The sequence below is a fragment of the Macaca nemestrina genome, chromosome 2 (assembly GCF_043159975.1).
Source record: "Macaca nemestrina isolate mMacNem1 chromosome 2, mMacNem.hap1, whole genome shotgun sequence".
Classification (NCBI taxonomy): Eukaryota; Metazoa; Chordata; class Mammalia; order Primates; family Cercopithecidae; genus Macaca; species Macaca nemestrina.
Window position 1 is genome coordinate 78,741,285 of NC_092126.1, and position 26,496 is coordinate 78,767,780.

The window sequence follows — 26,496 nt, forward strand, 5'->3', positions numbered from 1 at the left end:
TTGAATGCTTGCAATTTAAATACAGTGTTGTCACGATCAGGCCTAAATTATGTTATAGTAAATACATGTACTTGTTTGCATATCCTTTTTTTAAAGCATAGAGTACTAACATTAATGTCAAGCCATGTGTTACAATCACTATGATTTATTTTTGAAGGCTAATTTCTTTTTCTGATCTTGCTTTGTTTTTCAGGATGCACCACTCTATGCCATTATTTCAGCCACCAAATGACATTCTCTAAACTGTATATGTGTATGCATATTTCATTATGTCTTCTAGAAGACAACAAGTATTACATTTGTTACAGAATTTTTTGAAATTTGATTTACATTTAGCTTAATGTGAATAATGGGGAATGAGAAAAAATGTCTGTGCTTATTCATTAATTCATCCATTTAAGAAGTACTTATTGAGCACTTACTCTGGACCTAGCACTCATGTAGGCACTCACACGACAGTAGTAAAAAATACATAAAAATTTCAGAAGCAATAGAGCTTGCAATCTCATGTGGGGAGATGGTAAACAATAAATAAAATAACTAAGTTATATAAAAGTTATAATTAAATAAATTATACTGTAAAAGAAATAAAATTGTTATAAAATAGATTAATACAACTGGCTTTGGAAATAGTGGTGGGGTTTTATAATTAAATGGGAAGTCAGATTTGACCTCATTGAAAAGGCAAGATTTGTGCAAAGACTTGAAGCAAATGAGGGAGTGAGCTATGTGGATAACTGGGAAAAAAAAAAAAAAAAAAAAAAAAAAAAGACATTCCAGACAATGTAGAACAAAAGCTCTTGGATGCATCTCCTTTGTTGATCAAAAGCAAAAAGACCAGCAAAGTTGCAACAGAGTAAGCAATAAGCATATGTTGTGCTTGAGAAATACCCAAGAGCCAAGTTGTGTAAGGTCTTCTGGAGTACAAGTAAGCCAGTGATAAGCACACCAACACTTGGGATAAAATTATCTTTGTGTGGATGTACCTGTACATGACAAGCAGCAAAGTTGGTAAAAAAGAGCTGGAATAATATTTTAGAGCAGTGACTTCAGTGTGGGGGAGATTTTGCCTTCCTCTCCCAGGAGACACTGGGTAATGTTGATGAAGGATCTTCTTTGGGTACTGTTTGGCCAGCTGGAGACCTCCTCAGCCAGCGATGCCCCTTCCCAGGACTTGCTTGGCCTTGGGCTTGCTGCGGGAGTTACCCCACCCACTCAACCTGCCAGGGAACACCTGCCTTGTGCTCTGGCCTGGAACCCATGCTCACGTTCCATCCACAGTTGGGCTGGGCATGCAGCAATCTGCTTTGCCTTGGGTGCTGGCAACAGAATGAGGAGAACACAGTGGTGCTTGAAAAACTCTGAGGTGCCAGTGACCCCAAAGCCCTAAAATGAGTGTTACAAAATGCTACAACTCATTCAGTCCTTCTGCACCACTGCAGGCAGCAGTTCCAAGGCTGACGTGCCCTGCTGTTGTTTCCCATCATGTGGGGTGACTGCCTGGCACCCATGCAGGATGGAGGGCTACAGTATTACAGCCATTCTTGTACCTGTGTTTGGTGGGTACTGAGTTCTTGTCCAGCATACAAGAATGGGGTTATGCTGATGACCAAATGGTGAGAAGGGAGGAAAAAAGTTTTATTGAGTGACAGAACAGCTATCAATAGAGAGGGGACTTGAAGTGGGTGGTCCTCCACCCAAAGGTAGGCAGTCCCTCCCACCCAAAGGTGGGTAGTCCCTCCTACACGAAGGTGGATAGTCCCAAAGTGTGGCTGAGTCCAGGGCTTTTATGGGCTCAGAATAGGGGAGTGTGTCTGATTGGTTTATGAGTAAGCAAAAAAGATTAAAACAAAGGCATCACACAAAGCTAGGCACAACAGTGTAAAAAACCAATTAGGGAAGGGTAGGTATATATTTAAAGTAGACGGAATGGGGATCAGTGTGGGAAAAAGCACACCAAATGGGAAGAGAGGTTCGCAGTCTGGTCCGTGGATAAATCTGAGACTTGTAGCCTGGCTTTCAGGCTTTAAACTGTCTTTGGTTTGAAGGTTGGGTTTCATCAGGGAACCTCCCATATCTGCCTAGGGATTTGTCTGCCTCCTGCAGCTATCAATGATGTCTGGAGATTTTACATATATAAATATATTTATTTTCATGACTTGGAAATAGGGAGAAAAGGGGTAGTGTTCCTGGAATCTCCTAAGAGTCCAGAAATGCTGCTAAACAACTCACCAGGCATAGGACAGCCTCTCCCGTAAAAATGAGTTATCTGGGCCCAGATGGCAGTAGTGCTAAGGTTAAAAATCCTTGAGAGAATCACAGTCCAGTCATGAGGTATGTGCTTGGCACATCATTATTGTTTGAAACTATGCTTTAAGTTTTATATATTTCAACATTTGGGTGAAGAGCTGACAATTTCCAAAATAAATGCAGAGAAGGGAAAGAAAAAACACAATCAAGCGCTGAAAAGCATTATCCCAATAATAAAAATCTGTGAAGAAATATCAAGAGTAAAAAGTAATTCCATGAGGACTAATTGTTTCAGTTTTCCTGCTCCAGGGCATGTCTTATCTAATGAATAAAACTAGGCCCAAGAAAAACAGTTGTTCTAAGAAATAAAGCTAGACTTCAAAATGAAAAGGCATCTATACCCAGAATAAAAATTATTTTAAGGTCTGTGTTTGCAGACATATGAGGACTGTCAAAAGTTGAGAGAGACATTTGTTCAGATCAACAATGTGCCATTACAAGAAACATTACTATGATCATGCTTCTTCCATAAATGAATAAAGCTAATGGGCAGGCATTCTTGGATTTTGTTTGGCACAGCAGAAACTGGAATTTATCTTAGCGCTGTATTAATCCCTTAGGATCACTAACACATCATAAAGTCATATTAGATATGGTAAAACCTAAGAAATACGCTATTCTAACATTTAAGATACCTAGCATTTTCTATTAGTTTCCTTGACTTACTTTCAGCATTGCTTTTTTGCTTGTTTTGTAATTTGCATGAGCATTTTCTATCTTGGAATCTTGTTTGTTCTCAGTTTCCCCCTAAAGGAGCAGATATTCTAGGTACAAAATGACCTTAAAAGTAATAAGCTGTTATGTATGTGATTAGAAGTGTTGCTATGAGCTTAAGGATAGATTTTAGACTCATAAATTATGTTGTGACAGTTTGTCATTGTTTGCCTTTTTGAAAATAGTTGTCTGTAATTTACCAACCCTACATCTAAATGCTATATTTCTGATTGCAGCTGAAAATGCTTTCTCTGAGGAAAAAATGGATAGTATGGTTCATGGAAGAAAAATAATATGATGAAAATGTCAGGTCTTAGAGTGGTAATTTGGGCTTCTTCTGCTGCCTGGTTACCACATGACCTTGAGCAATGCCTGGCTTCTTTGGCCTTTAATTTGTCCATTTCTAAGTGAGCATAATATCACAAAATGAAGATCATTAGATTGTTATGAAGAGACTCTAATAAAAATGCACTTTTCAAAAATGCAGCATAAATGCTAAATAGAGTAAAATATACCTTTCTTCCAATACATTTTTGAGAGCTTTTCATGTTGGTTCTCCTTTAATGATGAGCACCTCATAGAGCTTCAGCAGACTTTTCAAATACCATACAAGTAATTCTTTATTTCTATGAATGCACAGGACATTTAGATCTGTCTGTTCTTCACACAGAGAAGCAAATTGATCATTCAATATATATTCCGCTCTTTATACACAGATATGTGAATTTTCTTCATAACTGATTTAAGGACGAAAGATATAACATTTTATTTCACAGTAGACTAAAATATTGTGGTTCATATTTGGGTACAAATGAAAGTATGGTAGATTCAATAGTGATATTTGAATTCATTAAAATTTTAGAGGATTTTAGAGCAAATATAATATGTTGACAGCACAATTAAATAACTCTCTCGTAACAAACTCAAGTGAAGATATGGGGATTAAACTCTAGGTTAGATTAGTTACATTTAAAAAAATATTTCTATATATGCTGTCACAGATAAATAAATTCAAAATAAATTATCTTAAAATTTTGAGTAGGCTAGCCTTCCAGAATTGGTATAATTCATTCTTTCAACTGTGATATACTTTAACAAATGCATTAATATTAAATTAATGAAATTATGAAGTTATCTGTCTTTAAATGTCTCAAAAATCCTAGTGACTGAAAGTAGAAAGGCATTGCGCACACATGTAGCCCTCATTTGTAGGCCCTACGTTTCCTAGAAAAATTGGTTCAAATTAAATTTTATGTATAAACATTCAATGTTATCATTATTTCTATTTCAAAAAAATAAAAATATTATGGCCTCAAAAGAAACCAAGCATCTGAAGCATGCAATTTTACATTATAGTGATACATATGTTCTCTTACATTTCTAGACTGCTAAAATGTTGGAAACCAGAGACAACAGAAATAATTTAGAGTCTAGTATTCTCAAAAAGCTCTGCTCATTTCTGTTACCTTTGAAATTCAAAATAATAATAATAGCAATAATAATAATAGTAAGTTTACTGGGCTCAACTTGATTTACTAGATCTGAGTCTGGGTGTCAAATTTTAAAAATCAGTTTCTCAGTGATTCTTCTGTGCAGCTCATGAGGGAAACCATTGATCTAGTCAACATAATGTTTAACAGAGGAGAAAACAGAGTCCCAGAAAGGTTGAATAATTTAGCATGAATGTATAGCTAATTGGCAAAACTAACTCTAGAGTTTAAATCTCCAGGGACAGAGACTATATTACAACATTTTTTTCCCTGGGAAAGAAAATATGTTTTTAGACTAAAATTCCATAAGTTTCAGTTCCATAAATGAGTTTGGTATTTTCCATTTTATACATGTGCATGTGTGTATACACTTCACCCTTTATTTTGTAGCCATAAGGTTTCTTCCCTCAATAAATGCAGAAAACTTCAGCATTAGCTCATGAAGAGTTGATTTTTGAAAACAAATTTTTTAAAAAATATTCTCATTATTTCTTCAGGATTCTTATAAACACCAGAGTTATTGGACAAGTAATATGATCCATAGAGTCAGAGGACAAAATGGTAAGATGTGGAAAATACCCAGACTCCTGAGAGCTACATATTTCATGTAAAAGGGTTCAGAGGGACACAATGGTGTTAGAAATGGCTCAGTGTGGGAATTGTGGATTTGATTTGGAATTTTGTTAATAGTGCATTAGTGATGCCATTAACTACTTTTTACATATAGCACCGGGTTGGTTTACATGTTCAACAACTATAATTAAATACCTTTTACTAATGTCAAAAATTCGAACTTTAACACAATGAAAAGCGTGAACACAGATGGGATTATCATGTTCAGATTTCTCCTACAATACTCTAAACACTGAATGATCATTTAATTTCGATTAACCTTATTAAACATTTATGTTATGGCGCATCATGATTTATTCTTCCTTAGGAAGTCTGAGTCATTGATATGGAGACTTTAAAAAATACACATATAATATATATAATGTTATGAACAATAATGTATTAAGTCCAGATAATAGCAATGTCAACACAAATGTCTATACAAAGTCCAGGCCACTTCTCTGACCACCATATTGGTATAGTTAATTGCCTATTTTACATAGTCACTCAAATGTAAAAAGGCATTTCATGCTATTTAGAAAGATTTTTTTTTTTCAGTTCTTAAAATTCTGATAAAATACATAACATAAAATTTACCTTCTTAATGATTTTTTAGCATACAGTTCAATTGTATCAATTACTTTAATAATGTTGTGTAACAATTACTATTATTCATCTCCATAACTTTTTTCATGTTGTAAAGCTGAAACTTAATACTCATTAAACAATAACACCTCTTTCCTCTCTCCCCTCATCTCCTGCAATCACCATTTTACTTTTTGTCTCTATGATTGTAAATAACTGTAAATATCACAAATTAGTGTCATCATATAGCACTTTTCTTTTTGTGACTGGCTTATTTCACTTAGCATTATTTCTTCAAGGTTATTGGGTCAGACTTGTTTTTATGTTTTAAGGCTGAATAGTATCCCATGATGTTTGTGTCTGTGTGTATGTATACATATATATGTGTGTGTGTATATATATATGTATATATGTAAATATATGTGTATATATATTTGCATGTATTTGTGTGTATACATACATACATACTACATTTTGCTTATTTATTTATACATTTTGTTTATCTATTTACCCATCAATAGACACTTGGGTTTGAGTTACTTCCACATTTTAACTATTATGAGTAATGCTGCCATGAATATGTGTGTACAAATATCTCTTTGAGACATTGTTTTCATTTATTTCTGGCATATACTGAGTGGGCTGTATTATACAGTAATTTCATTTTTAATTTTTTGAGAAATTTCTATACTGTTTTTTCACAGTGTAAGTACCGCTTTACATTCCCACCAACAGTGCAGAAAATATTACGTTTCTCCACTGGAATTATAGTAGATTAATCTTTCCTTGAAAGTACAAAGCTGAAATTTACTAAATGGCATTTCCAAATGACTCATCTACCAATCTAAACATTCCTTTTTTCATCTTCAGAGTTTTATATTCTATCCCCTTTCTTTAAAAACTCACTTTAAATTAAATGTACCTCTAATAATTTTATGAATTAATTTAAACATACAATGTCATCTATATGCAAAATATCTCTCTAAACGATTATGCTACATAAAATACACAAGGTGTATTTACTTAACGCCATTTAACATTTTTAAGATAAGAACAACAAACTTAAAAAGATCAAATACAGAAGAATGTATGAGATTGCAAAAGGGAAAAACTGAAACGTATACAAGTCTTATGATGCCAAATATAATTTTTATATTTCTTCATCATTATCTTTGATTAAAAATACAGTATTCTAATGTAGATAACTTTCTGAGCAAGGTGTTTCTATTAAATAAGCCAAGTCAACAACTGATATTCCAGTTGTTACATGTAATTTTCTTGTTTCTGGGCTCTCATGAAATGTTGTAAATGTTCAGAAACATAAGTGATTACAGCATCAGATGTTTTAGTGCTCAATTTTTACATAATTTATATGTAATTTAGTTCAAACCATTTGTTTTATGCATGAGGAAACTAAGCCACTCTTGCCCCCAGAAAAATACAAGTTCTCAGTCAATGCCACACACCTATTGGGTGGCTAAGGGGAGACTATTATCAATTTTCGTTCTAAAATGTTTTCTGCTATGCAGTCTTCAAGTAATTGTATATCTATGAGAATGGCCTCCATTAACTCCCAGGCTAGATAGTGTCTCATAAACATACTAGAATCGATGAATCAAAACCTTTAGTGTGTGATATCTTGACATCTTTGCTTGTATAAAATTTACCATAAAATGTAGCTTATGTTGAGAAGTAATGATTTTAAAACTAAAAACATTACATATTAACACTTTAGTCAACGACAGACCACATATATGACAGTTATCTTATAATATTATAACACTACAATTATCATATTGTACCTTTTTTATGTTTACATGCACAAATACTATAGTATTATAATTGCTTAGTGTAAGCAATTATAATTCAGAATATTAACATTCTCTGCAGGTTTGTAGCCTAGGAGCAATAGGCTTTACCTTATTGCCTAGGTGTTTAGTAGACTGTACATTCTATGTTTTTGTAAGTATACTTTATGATAGTTGCACAATGACAAAGTTGCTTACCAACATATATTGTCATTAAGCAGCGTGACTGTATCTAGTGTTCAGATACAGTCTTGAACATTTAAACTGCCCTTCATTTACTCAGTTGGATCCCTTGTTTTCTATTCTTTCAAAAATCCCATTTCCTGATGTTCCTCTATTTTTTTGTGAATGCGTGTGCACAAACACATGCACTTTTTCATCACCACTTCTACGTTAAGGAGAGATTAGTTCACTTCACTTCTATTCTGTATCTATAACAAAGAGATGGAAGATCCTGCTTTAAGCATTTGCATGAATACCTTAGTATGTGATGAATGTTTATGTCTGTGGACCATTTGAAAATGAAACAGAAAACAGTTAGAATTTAAAAATCTTGTAGCTTTCTTCTTCTAAAATTTTGCCTTTAAACTATCAAATTTGCGTATTTCACTACAAATTGCTGCATGAAATAAGACAGTGGTATTTTATTCTTATATGTTTGCCCTACTTTCTTTTCTCCACCATATTCTTTAAGGTAGGGAATTATGATACAATTAGTTTAAAATTTGAAATTACAGTTACAAACATTTTAATGCATCATTTAGTCTTCATCAGTAAAAGCTGGTTTTCTTTTTCTGTAGGACTGTGAAGGACAAATGATTAACCAAATGAGTTTTTTAAATGCAGACAGTCCCATGATGCACATATTAATTAAATGAATAATAATAGTAAAGTAAAAAAATTCACCTGGGTAAATAATAGTGTTAATACACAAATGAACCCATAGATGTGAGTAAATGTGACATAATGTATGCTATTAATAGTAAAGAAACAATTATCCGGATATGGCATGTGACCAATACCTCAATATATTAAGTACATAAGTATACATACATAAACAGTTATTTATATTATATACAAATTTCAATAGTGTCCTCAAATGAGCAATTTTATGAGTTTATCATTAAAATTCTGGATATACTTATATTCTTAAAAAATAGAAAATCTAAGAAGTGAATCAAAATTGCTTTAAGAGAAAGCTATAAAATTAGCTGTTTATTTTGATAGCTGCCTTATTCTCCTTGAATAGAAAAGGGAACTTGCTTTCCCAGAGTAAATATTTTTAAAAGTTCTATATTGTACTAATTTACAAATAAAAAGTCAACTAAAATGTCAGAAATGTTGTCAAGTTTGTGACTATGATTATGTATTATTTTGTAAAATTGAAATAAATAAAGGGACTTTCAAAGCTTGGGTTTATCATTCAGATTTAAGTTTCTGTGAAACATTTTCTGAGGAAAAAAAAAGAAATATTTATAGACTAATTATAAAAAATATGTCTACAATGCTTATGAAATATTTAAAATAAACGTAATTTGTAATGAGTTCCTTTCATCACTAATAAATAAAGATAAAAAACATCAACTCAGTGGATTGGAAATATTGATAAAATATAAAGTCTGTCTTCATTTACCACAGGCTTCTGTTTTCCAACCTTTCTTTGACAAGATATGTCACCTTGACAAGCCAGTTAGCATAAATGACTTAGAACTCCCTGAACCTTGTATTTAATACAGTCAGGACCCCACACTTCAAATTGTCATACACCATTATTATGTTTCAGGATGTCAGTCTGTTATCTGAAGGATAGTGCCTCCCTATGTGTAAATTCTTCTGGTATTTGTCTTTTGGTGTCAGCATCAAAAGATGTGATCTTTGATCACTAATCTAATACTTTATGGAGCTGTAAACAGAAAATAAAGCAAGAATTTTGTTTTGATTGATAGACTCTTTTGTGAATTTGGGATTAAGGCAATGACTTCAGTGATTGCTCATGTCTTATATCATTTAGGTTCAAACAGAAACCTTTATGCCTGCAGAATGTAAACAAAAACACTTTAAAAAATCTTTTTATGTCACGCAGTTTTTAAACGTAATTGTTAATGCAGTTATTCTCCAAATGCAGATTAAAATTTAAGTCTTTTGTACATCTGTGTGTGATAAAGAGTACAATTTCAAAGGACACATGTATGTAAAGAATGGTCAGGAGGGTGTGAATGAAGATGGTAGAATTATCCCCACAAGGATAACAGTTTAACCACTACCTTCAGACAAAAAGCACATTTATGAGAATCAAAAATCAGATGAACCCTCATGGTACCTGGTTGTAACTTCGTATAGCTGAAAGAGGTCACTGAAGAGGTAGCAAAAACTGTCTTCAATGGCAAATGCCACCCCTCTCCCATCCCCTAGCAGCAGCTGAGTGGTGCAGAGTGTTTCTGTGCTCTGGGGAGAGGGAGGGAACAGCAATTGAGAGGCACTGACCTCAGTGCTGCCCTGTTATTGCAGAAAGAAAAACTGGAACAAATTCAGCTGATGCCTGCCCACAGAGGTAACATTTGAAACAGGCTTAGCCAGAGGGGAACCCTCAATCTCAGCAGTCAGACTTGCGTTCCTGCAAGCCTTGCTATTATGGGCTAAAGTGCTCTGAGGAAGCAAATAAACTTGAAAGACAACTAGGACAAAAAAGCTGCAAATCCTAGAATCCTGGTGCTGAATGGGGCCCAGAGCCAGGGGATTGGGGGAAAATGTGATTTGCTAGAACACCATCCTTGGCAGCTAAAGGAGTGCTGGCATCACTCCTTCCCTAACCTCAGGCTGCACAGCTCAGGGCTCCAAATGGGATTCCTTCCTTCCATTTGAGAAGAGGATAAAGAAGTGTGGGGAGGACTTTGTCTTACATCTTGTATACTAGCTCACCTATAACAAGATGGGGCAGTGGTCAGAGTAGGGAGACCCTCTTTTCAGGCCCTTTCTCTGGGATAACATTTATAGACACATCTTGGAACAGAAGAGAATTTGCTGCCTTAAAGGAAAGAACCTAGTCCTGCCAAACTTCATCACCTACTAACTGAAAAACCCCTAGTCTGGAGAAACTAGCAGTGACATTCAAGTACTATGTTGAAGGCCTTAGGTGAGACTCAGACTTGTTGGCTTCAGGAGAGAATCAGCACATTTTTTGCTGTGGTAGTTATGTGGGGAGATTCATTCTGCTTTAGAAAAGTGGGAGGAAAAGTAAAGGGGACTTTGCCTTATGATTTAGGTAACAAGTTGGCTACAGTGAGAATAGAGCACCAAGTAAGTTCTCGGGGTCATTGATTCCAGGAATTGACTCCTGGATGGCATTTCTGGACCGGCCCTGGGCCAGAGGGGAATTCACTGTCCTGAAGGGTGAGTCCCAGGCCAGTCAGCTTTCACCACAGGCTGACTGAGGTGTCCCTGGGATTAAAGGGAACATCAGTGATAATCTGGCAGTACTTTCCATGGGTCTGTGGTGATGGTGCTCACAGGGTGGGTCTCCTCTGTCTTTGTAAAGAGGAAGAAAAAGTGAAAAGGACTGTATCTTGTGGTTTGTGTACCAGCTGAGCTGCAGTACATTAGAACACCAGGTAGACTTCTAAGGTTTTTAACTAATCAATGGCCCCTGATGGCAGCTCTTGACCCACTCAAGGCCTGAGAGAGCTCGTTGCCCCGAAAGGAAGAACAAAGGTCTGGCTGGCTTTGCACCTAATTAATGAGTGTAGAACTCTAAGATCTTGAACAAACATTGGTGAAAGCCAGGGATGGTTAAAGCAGGCATTTGGTGAGACCCACTCCTGTGCTAACATCATGTCAAACTCAGGGCAGTCATAGTGACGTTGGCCACTGGAATGCTCCAGATGGCTCAGAGCGGACACAGATAGGTAGTCTGTTGATTCGGAACAAAGTAAGGGAAGAGAACAAGAGTCTATGCCTGGTGATCCAGATACTTCTCCCAGATCTTGTTCAACACATTCAAGGCAGTACCATAAGTTTGCAAGAAAACTTCCCAAGAAGACAGGTAAAAATAAGCCCAGACTGTGAAGACCACAATAAACATCCAACTTTTCCATGCCCAGACACAGAAAAATGTCCACAATATCAAGATCATTTAGGAATATATGAACTAACCAAATGAAATAAATAAGGCAAGATGGACCAATTCTACAGAAACAGAGATGTGTGATCTTTTTGACAGAGAATTCAAAATAGCTGTGTTGAGGAAACTCAAATAAATTCAACATAATCAAGAGAAAGGATTCAGTATTCTACCAGATAAATTTAACAAAGAGAGTGAAGTAATTCAAAAGAAACAAGCAGAAATTCTGGAACTGAAAACTGCAATTGACATCTTGAGGAATGAAGCAGAGTCCTTTAATAGCAGAATTGATAAAGCAGAAGAAATAATTAGTGAGCCTGAAGACAAGCTATTTGAACATGCAGAGTTAGAGAACACAAAAGAAAAATAATAAAAAATACTGAAACTTATCTACAGGATCTAGAAAATATATTCAAATGGCCAATCTATGAGTTATTGGCCTTAAAGAGGAGGTAGAGAAAGAGACAGGGGTAGAAACTTGCCAAACCTAGAGAAAAATATAAATATCCCAATAAAAGAAGGTTATAGAATGCCAAGCATATTTAATCCAAAGACTACCTCAAGGCTTTTAATAATCAAATTCCCAAAGATCAAGGATAAAGAAAGGATCCTAAAAGCAGCAGGAGAAAATAAACAAATAATATAAAATAGAATTCCAATACATCTGTCAGCAGACTTTTCAGTGAAAATCTAACAGGCCAGGATAGCGTGGCATAATGTATTAAAGTTTTAAAGGAAATAAGCTTTTACCCTAGAATGGAATATCTGAGAAAAATATCCTTAAAACAGGAAGAGAAACAAAACTTTCTAAGACAAACGTAAGCTGAGGATTTCATCCACACCACAGCTGTCCTGTTAGAAATGCTAAAGATAGTACTTTAATCAGAAATAAAAGGATGTCAAAGAGCAAGAAGGTAAAATCTGAAGGTAGAAAACTCACTGATAATAGTAAGTGTGTAGAATAACAGAAAATATTGTAACATTGTAACTGTTGTGTGCAATTACTCCTATATTAAGAAGAAATTCTAAACAATAAACAAATCAAACAACAACTTTTAAAGACATAGCAATATAAAATATAAATAGAAGAAGCAAACACTTAACGAGTAAGTAAAAGTGTAGAGCTTTTATTTATTTTTTTTGCTGGTTGTTTTTGCAAACAGTGCTTTAACAGCTTAAAGTCATAGTTTATAGGATAGAATTTGCAAACCTGATAGAAAGCTCCAACAAGACACATACCAGGAATACACAAAAAGCAAATAGGAATAAACTAAATTGTATCACCAGAGAAAATAACTTTCCCTAAAATGAAGGCAAGAAAGAAAGAAAGAAAGAAAGAAAGAAAGAAAGAAAGAAAGAAAGAAAGAAAGAAAGAAAGAAAGAAAGAAAGAGAAAGAGAGAGAGAGAAAGAAGGAAAGAGTGAGAGAAAGAAAGAAAGAAAGAAAGAAAGAAAGAAAGAAAGAAAGAAAGAAAGAAAGAAAGAAAGAAAGAAAGAAAGAAAGTCAGGCTGGCCACAAACCAAGCAGAAAATATAACAAAATGGCAAAAGTAAGTCCTTATTTATCAATAATAACATTGAATATATATTAACTAAACACTCCAATCAAAATACATGGACTTTGTGTATAGAAAAGAAAAATAAGACCCAAGTTTCTATGGTTAAGAAACAGTCTTCCCATATAAAGACATACGTAGACTGAAAATAAAGAGATAGACAAAGATGTTCCATGCCAGTGGAAACCAAAACAGAACAGGAGTCACTATACTTATATTAGAAAAAATAGATTTTAAGATAAAAGCTATACGAAGAAGCAGAAAAGGCTGCTATATGATGAAAAATAAGTGAATTCAGCAAGAGAATATAATAATTTTAAATATATATGCAGCCAACATGTGAGCATCCAGATATATAAAGCAAATATTGTTAGAGCTAAAGAGAGTGATTGACCCAAATACGATAACACCTAGAGACTTTAACATCCCATTTTCAGTATTGAACAGACCTTCCAGGCAGAAAATCCACACAAATTGGACTTAATCTGCATAATCAATCAAAGGAAGCTAATAGATATTTACAGAACATTTCACCCAATGGCTGCACAATACACTTTCTTGTCCTTATCTGAACATAATGGAGTAAAACTAAAAATCAACAAGAGGAATTTTGGAAAATATACAAACACATGGCAAACAAACAACGTGCTCTAGAATAACCGGCAGGTCAATAAAGAAATTAATCAGAACATTGAAAAATTTCTTGAAACACAGGGTAAAGGAAACATAGCATACCAAAACCTATGAAACACAGCAGAAGCAGCACTAAAAGAAAAGTTTATAGTGATTAAAAAAAAATAAAAACGACATAAAGATAGAATAAAACCTTGGAATCAACAACTTAACCATGCATCTTAAAGCATTAGAAAAGCAAGAGCAAACACAACCTACAATTAGTAGAATACAACAAAAATAAAAATCAGAGGAACAGAAATAAATGAAATTGAAAAGAAGAAAACAATACAAAAGATCAGTATAACAGAGAGTTATTTTATTTTATTTTCATTTTTTGCAAAGTTGAACAAAGTTGGCAAACCTTTAGCCAGACTAAGGAAAATAGAAAGGAGATCAAGATTAAAAAAAAATCTAGAGACAAAAATGATACATTACAACAGATATTGCAGAAACTCAAAGAATTATTAGGGACTACCTTGAGTAACTATATGCCAATGAAATGGAAAATCTAGAAGAAGTGGACAAATTCCTAGACACATACAGCCTACAAAAATTGAACAAGGGAGAAATTCAAAACCCGAACAAGTCAATAACAAGTAGCAATATTGAAGCCATAATAAAAAGTCTCCTAGTAGAGAAATGCCTGGAACATGAACAGCTTTACTACTGAATACTACCAAACAATTAAACAAGAACTAAGAACAAGACTAATTACACTATTCGAAAAAAATCAAGGAGGAGGGAATACTTTCAAATTCGTTATTTAAAGTCAGAATTATTCTGAAACCATAACTAGACAAAGGCATGAAAGAAAGAAGACAGACAGAAAGAAAGAAAGAAAGAAAGAAAGAAAGAAAGAAAGAAAGAAAGAAAGAAAGAAAGAAAGAAAGAGAAAGAAAGAAAGAAAGAGAAAGAAAGAAAGAAGGAAAGAAAGAAAGAAAGAAAGAAAGAAAGAAAGAAAGAAAGAAAGAAAGAAAGAAAGAAAGAAAGAAAGAAAGAAAGAAAGAAAGAAGAAAGAGAAAACTACAGGCCAATATTCCTGATGAATATTGATACAATCATCCACACCAAAATATTAGCAAATCAAATCCAACAGGACATCAAAACTATCATTTGTCATGAGCAAGTGAAACTTTTCTCTGGCTTGCAAGATGGTTTAAAATATACAAATGAATCAATTTAATACATTATAGCAACAGAATGAAAAACAAAAACTATATGATCATTTCAACTGATGCTGAAAAAACATTTAGAAAAATTTAACATCTCCTTATGATAAAATCTCTCAAAAATCTGGGTATTGAAGGAACATACCTCAACATAATAAAAGCCATATACTAAATACAACTGGTATCATACATAACAGAACAAAACTGAAAGACGTTCCTCAAATATATGTAACCCAAAAAAGATGCCTACTTTCACCGCTGTTCTTAAGCATAGTACTGGAAGTCCTCGCTAGAGAAATGAGAAATGTTAAAGAACTAAAGGACACCTAATTTGGAAAGGAGGACAAATTATCTTTTTTTGCAGATAATATTATCATACATGGAAAAACCTAAAGATTTCATTAGAAAACTATTAGAACTGATAAACAAATTAATAAAGTTGTACAATACAAAATCAATATACAAAAAGCAGTAGCATTTCTACATGACAACATGAAACAGTGGGAGAAATAAATTAAAAAGTAACCTAATTCACAATAGCCACACACAATATTAAACACCTAGAAATAAATCTGTATTAGTAAGGGTTCTCTAGAGGGACAGAACTAAAAGGAAAGATGTATATACGAAGGGTATTTTATTAAGGAGTATTGACTCACATGATCACAAGGTGAAGTCCCACGATAGGCTCTCTGTAAGCCAAAGAACAGGGAGGCCAATCCTCCAAGTCCCAAAAACCTCAAAAGTAGGAAAGCCAACAGTACTGCCTTCAGTCTGTTGCCAAAAGCCAAAAATCCTCCCTGTGAACCACTGGTATAAGTCCAAGAGTCCAAAAGCTAAACAACATGTGGTTTCATGTTAGAGGGCAGGAAGCATCCAGCACATGGGAAAGATGAAGCCTGGAAGACTCAGCAAGTCTGCTCATTCCATTTTCTTCTCCCTGTTTTATTCTAACTATGCTGGCAGCTGATTAGATGGTGCCCACCTAGATGCAGAATGGGTCTGCCTGTCCCAGTCCACTGACATCAATGTTTATCTCCTTTAGAAACACCGTCACAGACAGATGATGGAACAATGCTGCCGGGACCATCCAAAGGCACTATAGTGACTCAGCTGTCCACTTTAGGGTGGTGCCTACAAATCAAGCAGAACCATCTATAAACCAGGTCCTAGTCTTCTCTTCTTCTGTCATCTGATCACAGGTAATTCCGCATGAGGCCACGGGTGCAGGCAGGGTGGCAGGAATGGAGACCATGGACATTTGAGTCCCTCATGTAACTTACTTGTGCCTTCAAGACTTGCTTGAGCCCAATCACGTATATACCACTTCGATTTGATGATGGTATGGATCTATGAACACATCATTTTATGGTCAGATGGGCCAGAAACACCCCAGCTCATGATAGTTCAAGTCACATGGTGACTCAATGACCCATAATCAAAAACATTCAGTTTCCATCAAAGCCCAGTAACAGACCCAGAGCTGTCTCTCAAAAGGAGATTAGTTATCTGCAGAAGATGCCAGGACCTTGCCCCCAAATCCTAGTTTCATCCACTGTCATTTACCTATGGGGGCCTACAAAAGGCTCCAAAGAGCATTGCTATATGCCAGTGACACCTCAAGCACCATTGAATCCATTGGGTCATATGGCCCAAGTGGCAGGACTGCTTGCACAGCAGCCTGGACCTGTTGCAGAGCCTTCTCCCGTTCTGGACTCCATTCAAAACTGCTAGCCTTTCAAGTTATTTGATAAATGGGCAAGAGTAACACATCCCAAATGAGATATGTGTTGCCTCCAAAATCCAAATGGACCCATTAGATATTGTACCTCTTTCTTGGGTGTAGGAGGGGGCAAATGAAACAACTTATCCTTTACCTGTGATATGGTTTGGCTGTGCCCCACCCAAATCTCATCTTGAGTTGTAACTCCAATAATTCCCATATGCCATGGGAGGAATTGTTTGAGAAATGATTGAATTATGGAGGTGGGTCTTTCCTGTGCAGTTCTTGTGATAGTTAATGAGTCTCATGAGATCTGGTGGTTTTAAAAATGGTAGTTTCCATGCACAAGCTCTCTTTTCTCTCTTTGTCTGCCTCCATCCATGGAAGATGTGACTTGCTCCTCCTTATCCTTCATCTTCCACCATGATTGTGAGGCCTCCCCAGCCACTTGCAACTGTAAGTTCAATAAACCTCTTTCTTTTGTAAACTGCCCAGTCTCAGGCATGTCTTTATCAGCAGCATGAAAATGGACTAGTACAGTAAATTGGTACCAGTAGAGTTGGGTGCTGCCTAAAAGATACCCAAATTTGGTAATGACTTTAGTACTAGATAACAGGCAGAGGTTGGAACAGTTTGGAGGGCTCGGAAGAAGACAGGAAAATGTGAGGAAGTTTGGCACTCACTAGTGACTTGTTGAATGTTTTTGAATGTCTTTATGCTGATAATAATAATGACAATGAAATCCAGACTGAGATGGTCTAAGAAGGAGAGGAGGATTTTTGGGAACTGGAGCAAAGGTGACTCTTGTTATATTTCAGCAAAGGCACTGGTGGTATTTTGCCCCTGCCCTAGCGATTTGTGGAACTTCAAACTTGAGAGAGATGACTCAGGGTATCTGGTAGAAGAAATTTCTAAGATGCCAGGCATTCAAGAGGTGACTTGGGTGCTGTAAATGCATTCAGTTTTAAAAGGGAAACAGCATAAACGTTTGGAAAATTTGCAGCCTGACAATGCTCTAGGAAAGAAAATCCCTTTTTTTTTTTTTTTTGAGGAGAAATTCAAGCCCGCTGCAGAAATTTGTGTAAGTAATGAGGAGCCAAATGTTAATCACAAAAGCAATGGGGAAAATATCTCTAAGGCACGTCGGAGACCTTGTGGCAGCCTCTCCTATTACAAGTCTGGGGATTTAGGAGAAGAAAATGATTTTGTGGACTCAGCCCAATGTCCCTCTGAGGTGTGCAGTCTAAGGACTTGGTGTCCTATTCTCCAGCTGCTCCAGCAGTGACTAAAAGGGAACAAAAAGTAAATTGGGCTGTAACTTTGGAGAGAAGAATCCCCAAGTCTAGGCAGCTTTCACATGGTGTTGAGCCTGCGGGTGTGCAGGAGTCAACAATTAGGGTCTGGGAACCTCCACTTAGATTTCAGAGGATGTGTGGAAATGCTTGGATGCCCAGGCAGAAGTTCGCTGCAGGGGCAGGGCTCTCATGGAGAACCTCTGCTGGGGCAGTGAGGAAGGGACAAGTCCGGTGAGCCGCCACACAAAGTCCCTACTGGTTCACCACCTAGTGGAGCTGTAAGAAGAGGGCCACCACCCTCTAGACCCTAGAATCATAGATCCACCAACAGCAAACACTGTACACCTGGAAAAGGCACAGACACTCAGTGCCAGCCTGTGAAAGCAGCTGGGAGGGAGGCTGTACCCTGTAAAGTCACAGGGGCAGAGCTGCCCAAGACGGTGGATACCCACCTCTTGCATCAGCATAGCCTGGATGTGAAACATGCAATCAAAAGGGATCATTTTCAAGCTTTAAGATTTATTGACCCGGCCGGGCGCGGTGGCTCAAGCCTGTAATCCCAGCACTTTGGGAGGCCGAGACGGGCGGATCACGAGGTCAGGAGAGCGAGACCATCCTGGCTAACACGGTGAAACCCCCTCTCTACTAAAAAAAAAAAAAAACACAAAAAACTAGCCGGGCGAGGTGGCCGGCGCCTGTAGTCCCAGCTACTCGGAAGCGGAGGCGGGAGAATGGCGTGAACCCGGGAGGCGAAGCTTGCAGTGAGCTGAGATCCGGCCACCGCACTCCAGCCCGGGCGACAGAGCCAGACTCCATCTCAAAAAAAAAAAAAAAAAAAATTATTGCCCCACTGGATTTTGGACTTACAGTGGGGCCTATAGCCCCTTATTTTGGCCAACTTCCTCCATTTGGAATGACTGTATTTACCAAATGCCTGTACCCCCATTGTATCTAGAAAGCAACTAACTTGCCTTGATTTTACAGGCTCATACACGGATGGGACTTGCCTTGTCTTAGGTGAGACTGTGGACTTTTGAGTTATCCTGAAATGAGTTAAGACTTTGGGTGACTATTGGGAAGGCATGATTGGCTTTAAAATGTTAGTACATGAGATTTGGAAACAGCCAGGGTCAGAATTATGTAATTTAGCTGTGTCTTCATCCAAATCTCATCTTGAATTGTAACTCCCATAATTTCCTGTGTCATGGGAGGGGCCTGTTGGGAGGTGATTGAATTAGGGAGGTGGGTCTTTCCTGCACAGATCTCATGATAGTGAATGTGTCTAATGAGATCTGACGGTTTTAAAATGGGAGTTTCCCTGCACAAGCTCTCTTTTTTCTCTTTGCCTGCCACCATCCACGTAAGATATGACTTGCTCCTCCTTGCCTTTGACTTTCTGCCATGATTGTGAGGCCTCCCCAGCCGTGTGGAATTGTAAATCCAATAAAACTCTTTCCTTTGTAAATTGCCCCGTCTTGAGTATGTCTTTATCAGCAGATTGAAAATGGACTAGTACACTTTAGAAATAATATCTCAATAGTTCCCAAATCACTGAAACCCTAGAAGTTTTACTGAGGTAGAAGGTCCTTGAATTTTAGTTATATTTATTTACCATTCCATGGCATGGAAATGTCTCACCAACATGTCTGGTATGTTTGCTACTTCTCAAGATCTCTGTAAACAAGATTGTGACAAAAAGCTGAAGAGTTGATACACTCCTGAGGTAGGACACTGAAGGTATGCCTTGCCAGCTGAAGGCAAATTGCTCCTGGTGGACCTTAGGAAGAGGAATGGAGAAAAGGGCATTTGCCAAATCAACACTGCATACCAGGAACCAGGAGATGTGTCAATTTGTTAAGGAATAAAACCATATCTGGTATGATGGCTGCAATTATTGTAACCACTTGGTTAAGCTTACAATAATTCACTATCTTTCTCCAAGATCCATCTGTCTTCTGTACAAGACAAACAGGAAAGCTTAATGGTTATGTGGTGGGAATCACCACCCCTGTATGTTTCAAGTCCTCGATGGCGGCACTAATCTCTTTAATTCCTCCAAGGATGTAATATTGTTTTTGACTTACTCTTTTTTTGGGTTTAAAAAAAAAAAAAAAACTCTAATGGCTTCCATTTGGCCTTTCTCACCATGATAGCCCTCACCCCACTAGTCAGGGAGCCAATGTGGTGATTCTGCCAGCTGCTAAGTATGTCTAAACCAAATTATGCATCTGGCAGTGGAGAAATGACCACAGGATGAGTCTGGGGACCCACCGGATCCGCTGTAAGTCAAAACTATGTTAAACTCCATCAATTACCTGACCTCCATAAGCCACTACTTTCACTGGAGGACCACAATGACGTTTTGGGTCTCCTGGAATCAACGTCAGCTCAGAGCCAGTGTCCACTAGTCTCTGAAAGGTCTGATCATTCTCTTTCCTCCAATGCACAGTTACCCTGGGAAAAGGCTGGAGGTCTCTTGGTGAAAGGATGGGAGAAAGATTAACAGCATAAATTGTGAGTAGTGTAGTGGGGTCCTCAGCCTATCTATTTCACTTCTAGGAACACCATGACTAATTAACCTATCCCAGGGCTCTACACAAGTCAGACTATTATGATTGCTGCTTTGCTTATGCTGTCCATTACAGTAGTTATGCCCACCTTGCCTTTGATGGGTGAGTGCTGCCACTTGCCCCTGCCACCTCGAGAACCAATTATTCACATTGCATTTAAATTTTCTAATTGAGTGACTACGGTTCCCAGTGTAAGAGCTAACAGTCAAAGAAGAGCAATCACACTGCTATTCAAAAATGCAGGTGCTACCCTCACAAATCTATTTTACGAAGTATTGGTGAAGAGTATGTTTTCTGGACCCTTGCAGCTGTGATGAGTAGGTCTAATGTGACTAAACTACTTAGCATTCCAATCTTCCTAAGCCTTTGGCTCCCTTCCTCTACATTAAACCAAGGGAGATCACAAATTTCCAGCTCTCTCACAATAGGCCATCTTTTGATCCATATTTCAGCTAACCAAGTAAATAAACTATTAGAATCTTTTTTAAATTCCCCAAGTTGCAACATTCAATGCAGAATCCCTGCTTAGTTTCCTCATATCAATAAATTCAGCTTGATTTAAATTTATGTTCCTTCAACCATTATCCCATAATTTTAATATCCATTCCCATTCCTGTTCTCCAGACTTCTGTTTATATAAATTAGAAAACTCAAGCAGTACTTTCGGAGTGTAGCACATTTCTTCATGGGTCACATTCTGAATCTCACTTCAAGGGGCCTGCCAGGACTTGAGTCTAGTTATAGGTCTAGAAGCTAACAGGGGTGTTGGGGGTGGGTCCTAAGGAGAATCAGCATTGTCTTGCAGGGCAACTGCCTTAGGGGAGGCCATCACTGTTGCCTCAGGCAGCACAGGGTTTTTCTCCTCAGACAAAGGCAGAAAGGCTGATGTCAGTGTGGGTGAGAAAGGGAATGTTGCCACCACCGGCAGTGGAGAGGCTGTTTCCTCTGGCAAATAAGGCTCATCAGACTTTACAAGCTCAGTGCCCCCAGCTTCATCAGGGTCCTCCCACATATTCTCAGTACAAGTTGCAGAATCCCATTTTTTTTTCCAGTCAATGCTGTCACTTTAACAGAATATTCCTGGCAAGAATGAATGTACACCTTTCCTAGCAGGTCAGCCCCTCACATAATAAGAGTTTTTGTCTGATTTTCCATAATTTCAGCCCTTTGCAGAAGCTAAGTTATATTTGCCTCTCACTCAAGGCAATCTTAGAAGACTTGAGGCTGTGTATGTGCTTCTGGAGCCAGGAATCACAATCCTTAAGCTCATCCTTTTATTTCATTACTTTGTCTAGCAAACTTAGGAGCAATCAACTCACTTCATTTTATTCCTTGGTTCTCCACATATGGTCAAACGTAATATATATAGAGTCATTAAATTCCTTGCCTCTCATGAGTGATGAATCAGGAGTACCAAATGCATTTATTTTGCATAACTCTCTACACCACCAAGGACTATCAGTGTTCTACATGTTATTAAAAGTAGAGTCCTTAGTATTTTTGGGTCTAATTATATTAAGTTGCCAACTCCAAAACCCCAAAACTAACAAAATTTATCCTTAAAATTCTGTTCCTCTAGAACCACTCCCAGTACCAGAATCTGTACTATTCAGCGTTCTCAAAAGGGACAGAAATAATAGGATAGATGTATATATATGAAGGGTAGTATATTAAGGAGCATTGACTCACACAATCGCAAGATGAATTTCCACAATAGGCCAGCTGCAAGCTGAGGAACAAGGAAGCCAGTCAGAGTCCCAAAATCTCAAAAGTAGAAAAGCTGACAGTGCAGCATTCAGTCTTTGGCCAAAGGCCCCTGAACCCCTGGCAAACTGCTGGTGTAAGTCAAAGAGCCTAAAAGTTAAGAACATTGGGTCTGATGTTTGAGGGAAGGAAACATTCAGCACGGAAGAAAGATGAAGGCCAGAAGACTCAGCAAGTCTGCTCATTCCACTTTCTTCCACCTGCTTTATTCCAGCTGTGCTGGCAGCTGATTCTCTAGATGGTGCTCACCCCGATTCAGGGTGGGTCTGCCTCTCCCAGTCGGTTGTTGACTTAAGTGTTAATCTCCTTTGGCAACTCCCTCACAGACACACCCAGGAACAACACTTTGCATCCTTCGAACCAATCAAGTTAACACTCAGCATTAACCATCAATGTGAAAGATCTCTATAATGAAAACTATAAAACACTAATGAAATAAATTGAAGAAGACACCAGAAAATGGAAGAAATATTGTATGCCCATGGATTGGAAGAATGAATATTGTTGAAATGCCCATACAACCCAAAGCAATCTATAGATCTAATGTAATCCCTATCCAAGTACAAATGACATTCTTTATAGAAATAGGAAAAAAAAGAAAAACTATAATTTATATGCAACCACAAAAGACCCAGAACAGGCAAAGCTATCCTAAGTAAAAGAACAAAATTGGAAGAATCACATTATCTGTGTGCTACAAAGCTATAGAGACCGAAACAGCATTGCACTGGCATAAAAACAAACACACAAGCTAAAAAGAACAGAACAGAGAACCCAGAAATGAATCCATAAACCTACAGTGAACTCACTTTTGATACTTTTTCCCTACTCTAGAGAAAAGACAGTCTCTTCCATAAATAGTGATAGGAAAACTTTATATCCATATGTAGAAGAATGAAACTAGACACCTATCTCTCACCATATACAATAATCAAATCAAAATATATTAAAGAATTAAATCTAGGACCTCAAAATGTGAAACTACTACAAGAAAACTAGGGAAAATCTTCAGGACATTGGCCTGGGCAAAAATTATTTGAGTAATACCACACAAAGCACAGACAACAAAAGGAAAAATGGACAAATAGGATCACATCAAGTGAAAAAGCTTCTGTACAGTCAAGGAAGCAATGAACAAAGTGAAGAGCCAATCCATAAAATGGGAGAAAATATTTACAAACTACTTATCTGACAAAGATTAATAATGGGAATGTATAAGGAGCTCAAACAACTCTAAAGGAAAAAAAAATCTAATAAACGGATTTTTAAAATGGGCAAAATATTTAAATAGATATTTCTCAAAATACACATACAGACAGTAAAGAAACACTTTAAAAGGTTCTCAACTTCACTGATCATCAAAGAAATGCATATCAAAACCACAATGAGATATCTCGCACCAATTAAAAAGGTTTAGTAAATAACAGGCAATAACAAAGGCTGGCGAGGATGTAGAGAAAAGGGAATACTGGTACACTGTTGGAGAAAATGTAAATTAATATACTCTCTATGGAGAACAGCTTAGAAGTTCTTCAAAAAACTAAAAATAGAGTTATCATATAATCTTGCAATCTCAATGCTGGTATATTCCCCAAAGAAAGGAAATCGGTATGTCAAAGAAATATCTGTACTCCCATGTTTGTTGCAGCAATATTTACAATAGCCAAGATTTGGAAATCACCTAAGAGTTCTTCAACAGATGAATGGATAAAGATAATGTGATACTTACACATAATGGACTACTCTTCAGCCATAAATAATGATATCCTGGCTGGGCACGGTGGCTCACATCTGTAATCCTAGCACTTTGGGAGGCCAAGGCGGGCAGATCAACTGAGGTTGGGAGTTTGAGGTCAGCCTGACCAAGGTGGAGAAACCTTATCTGTAATAAAAATACAAAAATTAGCTGGATGTGGTGGTGTATGCCTGTAATCCCAGCTATTTGGGAGGCCGAGGCAGGAGAATCACTTGAACCTGGGAGGTGGGGGTTGCACTGAGCCGAGATCTTGCCATTGCCAGCCTGGGCAACAAAAGGAAAACTTCGTCTCAAAAAAAAAAAAAAAAAAAAAAAAAAGATACCCTGTTTGTTGCAACAACATGGATGGAACAGAAGATTATTTATTTCCAGTGTGAATGGAACAGAAGGTTATTATGTTAAGTGAAATAATTCAGGCACGGAAAGACAGTAATCACATGTTCTCACTTATTTGTGGGATCTAAAAATGAAAACAATTGAATTCATGGAGAGACAGAGAGTATAAAAATGGTTACTAGAGGCTGGGAAGGGTAGTGGTGGGGATGGATGGCAAGTGAGAATGGTTAGTGGGTACAAAAAAAAAGAATAAACAGCACCTAGTATTTGATGTCACAACAGGGTGACTATAGTGAATGATAATTTAATTCTACATTTTAAAATATCTAAAAGGGTGAAACTGGAGTTTTTAATATAAAGGATAAATGCTTGAGGGAATGCTTACTTCATTTTCCATAATGTGATGATCACACATTGAATGCCTTATGTAAATTTACAACATAACCAGATATCTTGTGGTGCTAACCTCTCCTTAATGTCCAATAATAGCGATGGCTGGAAATAACACTTAACAAATAAAGATCACTAAGCATTTATGTACACATATGATAATCACAGAATTATTTATAACAAACAAATTCTTGTGGAACAAACTATGTTTAACAGAAGGTAACAATGTAATAAATTATGCTCTCTCTATAAACATGTGTGTGTATATACATGTGTGTGTACACATATATATGTATACATATGTATGTATATGTGTACACACACACAGTGAAATATTATGCCATATTAATATTTTACTTTTTATAAAATATAATTAGCTGTTCTTTATATTTTCTTATGCCATTGAAGCGTTTGAGTTTATGTATCACCAGTCTAAATTATTCAGACAATGGAAACCTTTACTAAGCAGACATCATGCAAAAGTTTAATTTGATATGTGAATTTCAACATGAAGAAAATACAGGAAATCCAATGTGTGTGCATACATACATACACACACACACTATATATATAGCATATGTTATATAACATGTATATGAAATACACATCTCTTTTTCCACTCGATAGGCTTTCAAGTACTTAAAATGAAAGTATATAGGTCAGGCTTGGTGGTGCAGGCTTATAGTCCAGCTACTTGGAAGGTTGAGGTGGGTGAACTGCTTGAGTCCAGGAGTTTGAGTCCACCTTTTACAGCATAACCAGATTGTGATTATTATGCATTGCATGCCTGTGTATTTTTAAGAAATGGTGTGCTCAAAAAATTAAAGAAAATAAAATGAAGACATATAAATTGCTCAGCTATAGGCAAGAGATGACTAATGACAAGCACAAACACTGCTAAAAATTTAATATACAAAAGATAGGTTTATGCCCTCATGAAGCTCATCATTCCTGGAAAACTCAGGGAATAAGCAAATACATTAGAATAAAATACAGGGAATATTTGAAAGCCTAATAGATTACACCAATTCCCAGTATTCACAAAGTTAACAAGTAATTATGGGTCTGAAAGCACCACCACAGATTCTCCAAAGTTTTTAAATTTTGCATATGCTAAGAATTTGAGTAGACATATTGCAAAATCATATTCCATGTAGAAGAACCAGGTCTTTATTCAATAAGAACTTGAATCTGAAATCATTCCAGTGTAAAAAAATTAAATTTTCAGCTAAGTAAAACAATGCATGAAAGAAACATTTCTCCAACAAGTGAAACTCAAAGACGCAGTTTGACAATACTATTTTATAATTTTTTTGAGACCTTGGTAGTCATTCTGATAGTTGCTTCAGAGTAGCCAAGTGAAGGGTTTAGAAATAGGTTTCAGTTATACAAACAAGTATATTAATGTATATATAGTTTTTTGGTGGTAAAAAAGACAGCTCGAAAAAACAACTGTAAATAAGAAAAGATTCTGAAATATGATTATGAAGAAAAAACATTTTTTGCAAGTTTCTAAAATGCACCTAATATGTTTTAGTAAAACACATTGTATTATAATATTTACTCTCATCAAATTTAACACATTTGGTTGAATCTTTCAAAAATAAAACAGAACAAAGCAAAAATAG

At 36.6% G+C, this 26,496-nt stretch overlaps 1 long non-coding RNA gene across 1 annotated transcript in view; it reads left to right on the forward strand.

Annotated features, from left to right (window-relative positions):
* Positions 1-26,496, forward strand: part of LOC105466305 (uncharacterized) — a 66,204-nt gene that overhangs the window by 20,318 nt on the left and 19,390 nt on the right. The window contains exon 2 of the long non-coding RNA XR_978095.2: positions 16,080-16,236. This is a non-coding gene — a long non-coding RNA (uncharacterized lncRNA). The remainder of the gene's footprint in view (positions 1-16,079; positions 16,237-26,496) is intronic.